Raw genomic sequence first — 10,122 nt, forward strand, 5'->3', positions numbered from 1 at the left:
AAGTCTATAGGGTCTTACTAACAATAGTTACTACTCAAACAAACAGACAGACGTGCAGACAACGAGACGTTTCAAGAAGGCACTGCAGGGCCCTTAATAATTAGGCGCACAGTCTATTATCATAACTAGTTATCATAGTTATTAGTAATAGTAGATTCTACCTGGAGTTATGTAATCAGCACAACCAATCAAAATTGGAAACCGTGAATCATTATAACATGTTCTGATCTAGGGCCAAGAAACAATTGATGAAAGCGCAATAACTGACTGTGTTTGGTCATGGAATAAAGCGAGGCTATTTAAACTTTCTTTTTATTGAAAACGTTCTCTTTACAAACAAGGAAGCTTGTGACTTTCTTTTCAAAGCAACGAACTAGTTGTTATGCAACATTTACAAAGTAATGAGATAAACTATCAACTGCAAATGAAAAGTCTTGGGGCTCTTATGTAAAAGGAATTAAATAACCAATTAGTGGCAGTAATTCTGACTGTAGTTAAAGAGTCATTAAATATACGTATGTGTAACTCTTACCTTCGGTTTCGTATACAATACCTTGCAGAGTGGTAAGAGATCACAAACAAATTCCTTTTAACAATGATAAGTCTGATATAAGTAGTCATTGCTAAAGAACATTATTCCCATCTCATTATGCATTTTGAAATTATTGGATGGTCGTTTATAAAGTGTTTTGGAGCATTGTAGACCAAGAACATCTCTGTAAGACCAATGCTATAAATATTGATAATACAAATTTAAAAACATTGTCACTTGTGCTTTTGAATTATTTCAGGCCATTGAGGAAAAGTCCCACAGAAACACAATACTAATTTATAAAGTGTTCTGCTTCATATATTTATTAGTTCCTAAAATTGGAATGAATAATAATAATTACCGAAAAACTTATGATAATTAGTAATATGATATTAATTGTAAAATAGTAGAATATATCAAAGATAATTCTACTGAAAATTTTATCAGAACAGATTTATCTTATTCCTTTCATAAATTTTAATCAATGTTTGTGTATAACCAATTTCAGAGTATAAAATAAAATTTCTGGAAATTTTCCATATTTGCTGTGATAATTTCATAACTAAATAATATAAGAAATATTTTTCACCAAAGCAATTTTCAATTCGAAAAACTATTTTTGGTTACTCATATTTGAAACTGAATTAATTCCATACACTGTGCCATGTAATTTATGTTGAGAGCTATATTTTATTTTAATCGGTTGTGCCCAAGGCAAGCTTTTTTTTAGCTCTGAAAGAACAACGTTAAACCAATTAACGCCTTTGTGTTTAATGGCGGCTTAAGGTAGAAATCTAATTTTATAAATTTGTACACCATTGTGTGAATGTTAAAAAACTTAAATTTACTATGAAAAGTAAAACCCGATGAATGGCTCATAACAGGCTAGGAATATATAATAAAGGTTTTGCGGGGGTTGCGTAAACTATGCTATGTGTACAGATTTAATGTGTTACAATGATAAATGGTTGGACATTCGTCTGTAAACTAATTAATATATTCTGTGGTTTTCTCTTTTTCATCTTGATGGATACCCATCAGACTAACGCAAAAATGGTCACGATAGTCTATAAAAACTTACATACACAGTCATCTAAGTTGGTTTCTCTATGTAGAAGTGAAGCTTCAGGCAGAATTTAAAATCATCTGTGAAAAGACAGATAGACATACAGACAGACAAAAATATTCCTACCCCCGTGAGACAGACTTCTCTAATGAATAGCCATTAATATACTTATCATAAGACATAAAAGCGTTTGAACGTCAACATTGTGCTTATTAGGTAAACTTTGATATCAGAAACACTTAACGTGAAAATGTCACAAATCTACATCACTGGTCTGATTGTCATAAAATATACTGCTTACTCATTATATTCCAATGTATTTAGTTTTTTGCATGATTACTATTTTCATATCTTATATCCACAAAATGCAAAGGGTGAAACCATGCTAAACTATCATTGACCCCTATGATAATAATTTTAAAAATGTTGAACTTTAATAAATGAAAACTACTTTCTAAGTAACCCGTGACACCCCATAGTCTGCAGAGATTTTACACCCTAGAGTAGTGCTCTTACTTCAGAATCTGAGATATTAGAGTTAATATTCCTCTTCCTTCCACAGAATGAAAAAAACTGTGTACAATATTTCCTATAATGAAGGAAGACAAAAAGTAATATTTAACAAGTTTCTAAAGGCGTGAAAATTTCCCGTTACTAAATAACAAATTGACATGACAAAAACAATTATCGTTTTATAAAGTGATTTCGTAAACTAGTAACGAGTTACCTCGTTTGTTGAGTTTTGACTAGAGTCACCACGGGAGCCATAAACTGTCATTCGCCCGACCGTCACCTGGGACTCCTGCGTCATAAAATATGTCGTCACAAGGTTGATGAAATCGTTAAAGGATAATTGGAAAAATATAATTTATATTTTCTCGTTATCCCAATCAGTCAATTACGAGAATTTGCTAACCTAATGTCAAACCCTACAGGTTTAACAGTAAAAAATAAATATTATTATTATTACTTATTACTGGTTGTATTTAATTAAAAAAAGATTAAAGTTCATTACTTTTGTCAAGTGTATACTTATTAGAAGTAACTTTTATTGTAATTATAACTCAACAACGTATTAATATTAGCAATAGCTTGGTAATGCTTTAAGTGTTACTATTTTACTTATAATATTTTCAAGGTATTTTGTATAACAGAATGCAGTCAACCTTTTATTTCTAAAGTAAAACAGGAAACAAAAATTAAACAAAAAAACATAACAGAAACTTAATACTGCTACTAAAATTATTTATTTTATCTCTAATGGAACTACTAAAGAAAACTTTTTTGGTTTAATGTCTGAATTTGAAGAAATTCTATAAGGTTTAAACATATCAAAAGTTAAGTGTTCGATACTGCTCCATTAGGTATTGATTGCGGCATATTATGGACTAATTCATTCCCACCTTTCCTATAGAGTGGTGTTATGAGGGGCCTGTGAAAGCAATAATTTCCTTAGGGTGCTCAAATTGCAAAAAAGAGATCCGTATTATCGAAAAGATGAATTTCAGAGTCGTGCAGTACAGCACTCAAAAATTTGCAACCGTTGACTATGCCCAGTCTCTACATTTTCAAAACAACTTTGTTCTGTTTGTCTAAATGTGCCCTAACCAAAGGAGGAGACATACACGGGTATGAGGCTCACAACAGAGATAACTACCGAACTGGAAGACACAGAATGGTAGTTTATGACCACTTGCCTTCGCATCATTTCATCAGCAGATTATCCAATTCCATGGAAAATGACCAAACGCCAAAGGCGTCACTAACTCGTGCGAAGCTCTTTTTAGTGTCAAATGCATTCTACATCGTTGTCGAGTTCATGGCATTTAACCGGGAGACTGCTCAATTCGATGACTGACTCCAGCTCTGGAAGTGGGTTGAGATTGGCGAAGGATGAATGAGACTTGAATATATGAGCAATGGTGTAAGTTTGGACGTGATGGTAATGTGGTGTGAGAGTTTAAACTGTAGAATAATTTATGAATTTTGCCATGTAATTTTCAACTGTTACGAGATACAATAGATTTGTTTTGATATGATTTTACACATAAGGCCGGCCCGCGCAAAGAACCCTTGGTCCATCTGTAAGTAAGAGACTCTTGTTTCTTTTGAGTTTTTACAGCTTAGCACCCAACAGGATGGAAATTTTTGCTTTCTTAGAATGAGGCAAGAAGACGGTAGTAAGGGTTTTCATAGTTGGCCCCAAGCTATTTAGAGATCTTCCTTTACATACTAATATTATTGTTTAAATTTTAAGAAAACTGAAATATTTATTAATATAAAGATCCATTTAATGTATTTTATTACATTTTGATTGTGATTACTATTATTTGGCAAATTTTTATTTTAAAATCAATTAAAATACCCTTGGAATGATAAGTATATGTTTTTTTTATTAATTTACGTAAATTCGACAGCCGTACTCTCAACAAATGAAGAACAAAACGTTTATCCTGTTACAGGAAAAATTTTGAACACTATGAACGCATTAATAAAAAGATTAATAAGTATGTTAAAATATAAATGAATTCTTGTGTACACTGTTGCACATTAATATTTGATGCTTCAACTGTGACAAAGTAACTGAAAACCGTTACTTCCTCAAAGTTTTCTAAATTTCTTGGATTTATACCTCTGGGGTTTGGAATGTAAATACATCCTGCTGTCATGACTGAAGTTTCGTATCAAATTACGTATACGGCTCGAGAAATAAACTTAACTTTATTTACGGAACGTAGATATTTTATTTCTATTAATCAATGAAGTAAACGTGAGTATATTTTTGTCTTTATAAAAACAAAAGTTGTATAGAGAGTAAAAAGATTTTATTAAAATAATATTCATAAGAAACTAAATTTTATGAAGTATACAGTCCAAAAGTAACTCAATACTTTGGTGATCTATATATTCATTTGTAATTAAACGGGTGCAAAATTATAAGCAGTGTATTGAAATAATTACTTAAACTTTTTTTCATCACTATGTTTAGTATATGACTTGTTTGGTCGTAGGCTAAAAAGCTTAAGAATATTGCATAAAATATTTTTACCATACAGAGATCAACAATTTTTCATGTATGGAGCAGGAGTCAATTTTAATGCTAAAGTCAAGAATCATTTTGGTTGTAATATTTCAAAAGACTTGGAAGGTAAATCTATTTGAGGAAAAAGAGGGAATTTAAGTTTAAAATATAAATTTTAGAACGATCTTCAATCTTTATTAGAAGTAACTGTAAATCCAATTTAGTCCGAGCCATCATTGCGTTTAAGAACTTTTATTATAATATTTTATTTTATTAAAAATACTATATTCCTCCTCAAATATTGTTTCTTTTAATCATAATCTCTGACAGAGGTTTCACTACCCTTTATTATAGTAATTTAATCGTATTTACCACAGATATACTGTTATTATATGGATGTTTACTGAGTTTGATGCACTACTGCGTATCACTTTGTAATACTATCCTGTAATACTGAGTGTAAAGCTGCAGGTAAACTTTTTAGTGGAGTTGTAAGTCATTATATCTTACATGTAATTTGGGTTTGCGGTACATACATAATATGCGGATCAGCAACCGCTTATCCAAATTATACATGTATGAAATTATTCGGAAATACCTATATAACATCATCTCCCCTAACATCATAAAGCCTCATACCACCAATTTATGAAATATATAAGTGTGCAGTGCAATAAACGAGTTTTATTATTGTACCGTAGTTATAATCATTCTGCTGAATCGCGGTAGGAAGGAGCCTCTATGTTAACTAGACGCGGTACGTGGACATTATTTTGTTGGTTTGACCTCTCCAGCTGTTAGAGATGTCAACGGTGATAGGTTCCCGAGCCGGTCGCGGTTGGTTTTCAGAGATAGGGGTAGTCTTCAAGTCGAGTGCAGAGCGACTACACGTGCAGTTCAAAAGCCATAGTACTTCCTCTATTCCTATACATTTGGGATATAGAGTTAATTTTTACCCGTTGTGTTTTAAGTCAAGTTTTAGATTTCTTTTTTTTCCCTTAGTGCGTAATAGTTTTTCAGCCTCCTTAGTCTTCAAAGTAGTAAGTCCCGTACCAGCGTTTAGTTTAACATCTTTTGTTTTATACTGTTGTGTTAAATTTTCTAAATTTTGCCATATAACAGAGCCTGATAGTCAATTCAACTTTTGAAGTATTGTAAATTAGATTTTGATCCTAAAGTTTACATCAAGCATGGTGTAATTTTGATTTTGAATACATTGAGAAGAGAACTTTTTATTTTATTTTGATAATTTAAACCTTTTTGGTGAAGTATGCCTTTTTAGTTTCATTTTTAATTTTGATCAGACTCTAAATTAGATTTGAACGATTGAGAGAAATGTTGAAGAAAAGCAAATCAAGATTTTGTAAAACTTTGTTAAATTTTGAGTGAAATTTAAGATTCGGAATAAATTAAGTATTTCCGAAAGGTTGTTCTGATTTATAGAAAACTACCTCCGGACTTTATAAATAATATGTACTATAATAACGGTAAATTATTCTCCCAAGTCCAGCTGGTTATTGAAACTGGTTTTAATGCACCAATACCGCATTACCTATCAGTCATTTACTGTTGCATAAGGCTACAGTTCTCTAAACGAATGATCAAGAGGAGTTTTAAAATCGGTTTTAACTGTAATCCTTTAAATTTTTATCCATAAATTCAAATGCCACTGTCGTAATTATCCTCCTTAAAACGCTAAATAATGAATTTTAGATTATCATCAGTTTCACACATCTTTGACTTACAGTCGGACTGTAATAAACATGTCATTCGTAACTTCAAGTTAAATAAGTTATATAAATAAAAACGTATGGCAATATTTAAAATGCAAAAGTAAAAAGTAAGTTCTCTAACATTACTGTGATAAGATTCCTCTTACAAATTTGTATTGCAACTTAAAACAAGAATTTAATCAGTTAAGTTTGCTGTTCCTCAAACTAGTAGTTGTTTCAAAATGCAATATTGCCTCTACCAAACTTGCAAATTACATTACCGTAGATAGTCAAAGGTCGTCCGCAATGCCTATTTTAGTGTTGAAGAATCCGTAATTGGTATGATAAATGTAAATTAGAATCAAATAGTCACTCAGAATCGATGCAAAGATTGTGGAATGTTAATAAATCTTTGCAAATATACGGATTGCTTTACTTGCTTTACCTAAGAGTATCATTGATGCGCTTCTGCAATACATACAGCTTCATCTAAACGCCTAATGGATCCATGTGCTTCAACCACTAGTAGGTTACAGAATAATCTCGTAGCTTAAATTAGCAATTTAATTAGTATTTAGTTCCTAATTAAATTGCTTTTCCAAATTGAACCTATACTTTAATTTGTTACTCATTATTCTGACAACGTGTTTAGCTAAAGAATTCGTAAACCATTTAGCTCCAGATAGTGAAAGCTGGTGATTTATATTCTGCGGCTGTCTCTGCTGATTGACATTCCAGACAAGAAGTGAAGTGACTTAGTGTTTCAAATGTTTGTAGCTTTCAAACCGCTGGAGAATGGTTTCACTGAATAGTATTTATAAAAAATAACAAAAATTTTTAATTCTGACATAGTGAATAAAATAGCATTGCTAGAGTGTAACTATGTTAATTCATAAACATAAAGACGACGAATTCATTTTATTTTTAATTATTCTGTTATAAATTTATGACATAATTTGCTAATTAAAAAAGTCAGTGAAAACACACCGGTTAGTAGAGTGAAACGCCGCCTACCGCATCAGAATACGACGAGTACAGAAATGGCAGCGCATAATGTACTTCACAATGTGTACCTAAAACAACCCGTCATTACTGATTGGATAAACCTTTTGAGATTCGGTTTGCGGCATTAAACTCTACTAAGTGAGTTCTTTCAAATGAGGTATCACTCGACCCATGCTTTCATTTAAGATTTCCATGTTATCCTCTGTGGGACGTCCCCCCATGGTTGGCATGTCATGGTAATAGCAAGGAAAATAGTTGACATAGCCATATGACACTGTGCAAAGTTTACATATGTTAACTGCTATGGTTTGTAAAATATTAAGCCGTACCCACTCTTTTCAAACACCTTGTATTTATACCATGCATGTAGGCCTGTGTATAATCGATATATATATATATATATATATATATATATATATATATATATATATATATATATATATATATATATATATAATAATAATTAATATATTAATAATAATTCTATATATATATTTATAATTATATATAATTATAAATATATATATAGAAGTTTGTATTATATATATATATATATATAAAATTAACATTGAATCACTAAAAGTACTTGCTCCCCCGGTACTTGAACCCGGATCTCCCACTTGCCTAGTGAATGTGCTACCATTACTCCACAGAGCCCTCACTTTTGACGATTCAATTATTTTGTATTTGGCTGTTACTTTCACATATATGTGTTTAAATAACCAAACTAACATATGTTCGAACACATATGTGTTCACAAAACACTTTAAAATAAATAAAAATTTAAAATGTTTACAAACAAATATCTGGAAATATTTCGTTATTAATCGTTGAAGTTTAATTGGTCACAAGTTAAATCAAATCTTTGTATATGGAATAAATGTTAACTTTTAAACATATGTGTATAGAATTATTCTATTTATAGATGAAAATTTGTAATTGACAATTAATACATATTGTGTTGAAATTATTTTATTTGGGAATTTAGTCAGGGTCATTTTAAGCCATATAGCTCGGACTTAACCAGCGATATGGTCCCTGCGATTGATACAAATGAAGCTTGATATGCTGCGACGTCAGTCTTTGGGGCATTACAAAAAACTATTTGAATAATTTTAAATCTAAAGAATCGAAACATTTACAACAGACCATATGGTTCTAATTTATGGTGTCTGACTGAATTCAATTCATAAGACGTAATGAATAAAGCAACTTAACATAATATATAATATTATAATAAATCGTTGTTTTAAATTGGTTGGTTACCTGAACGTTTTAATGTGTTTATGTGTCAGGAATACACTGATATTACTTTTAATCATACCAGTCTAAATAAGACACAGTAAATATTCTATTTTCCATGAAATTTTAATAAATATTCTGTAATTAAAACACTTATGTTATGTGATTTTACAGAAACAGTTGAGAGTAATAATTTTGAAATGTACACACAACTACTTTACTAATGTGGGGTGGTACTTTTTATCTGCATGACTTTACAGTGTTAACGTGTAGTACATTGTGCTGTGGGATGTTTGTGAAATAGAGGAATGGAAAACAAAAGAAATACGTGAAGCAGCCCCACGGGGATTTCGTACGCAGATTTGTTTATTTTCAGAGTGTCGCAGGTTTTTCATAAAATATTATCTTTCTTTTTTTTGACCCTTTCTGACCATCTGTTTAAGCTGTGTTATTTTTTTAGTGTTGTAAATTAAACAGGGTTTTAAATAACAGTTGTCTCTTCAATTTGGGTTTAACACCTTATTTAATAATAAAATTTCGAGAAATCTTGAAACATTTTTCATCTCACAAATTGAAAAAAAAACAAACTAGTATACTTAAATATAATTATAAACAAGACCCTTTTCAACTAAAAAAGCTAGTTGGGCTATATTTGAAATAGCTACGGAGGAAATGAGTTAGTTAATTTAGACTAAAAAGGGTGGTATAAGGACAGTCTGTTCCGCTAACAGTATACCTAATATAGATATAGTAATACATTCAAAAAAGTTAAATTTTATAGAGCAATACTACTACGTAGATATCTTGTGAGCTTTCAAGGAGGGACTTTTATATTGGTTAATTTAATATATTATGACGACTTCTAGTACAATTCCGTAGTATACCACCATGCACGAGTTAGTTATATCACAGAAAACAACTTGTACAGGAAGCGATAGGGATATTTCCAATGAATTAATTTATCACAATTTTCTCTTTTTCTACTTTGATAAAATCCTAAAATTTATAACATATTTTATTTGATTGGACACACAATTATATACTTCAATGTAAACAAGGGTATTTCAAAATTGGAAATAAAGCTTAACAGTTTACAACATGTTTGCGTAAATGTAACGCCCGTTGTTTGTTGGTACAATCGTTGGTTACAAAAAAGAAGTCTCAACAATTAAACCGTATTGTTCGTTATCAATGACACCTCTCTAGAAATTGAATGAACCAGGGTTTTGTAACATTGCAGAAAGTTTTTAGCTCAGGAACATGTAAAAAACTGATCTTATATGAGTTTTCCCATTTTATTCCCTTCTTGCACTGGCAGATCTATAGGAACGACTCCTTTCACGATTAGCTCATGACTCAGATACGGAACGGTAGTATCTTGCTGTACACAATTCCCACCTGAAATGAACCTTCGGTATGCCAGTGTGCTACCAGCTGCTTCTCCAACAGGTTTTTTCAATTGCAAAAGTATTGAGTTGTTCATGGTCGTTATCTCGGTTGTCTCGCGACCGCGGCGCGGGGCGGGCAGGTGTTGAAAGCGGTG

The sequence above is a fragment of the Homalodisca vitripennis genome, chromosome 6 (assembly GCF_021130785.1).
Source record: "Homalodisca vitripennis isolate AUS2020 chromosome 6, UT_GWSS_2.1, whole genome shotgun sequence".
In the NCBI taxonomy this organism is placed as follows: Eukaryota; Metazoa; Arthropoda; class Insecta; order Hemiptera; family Cicadellidae; genus Homalodisca; species Homalodisca vitripennis.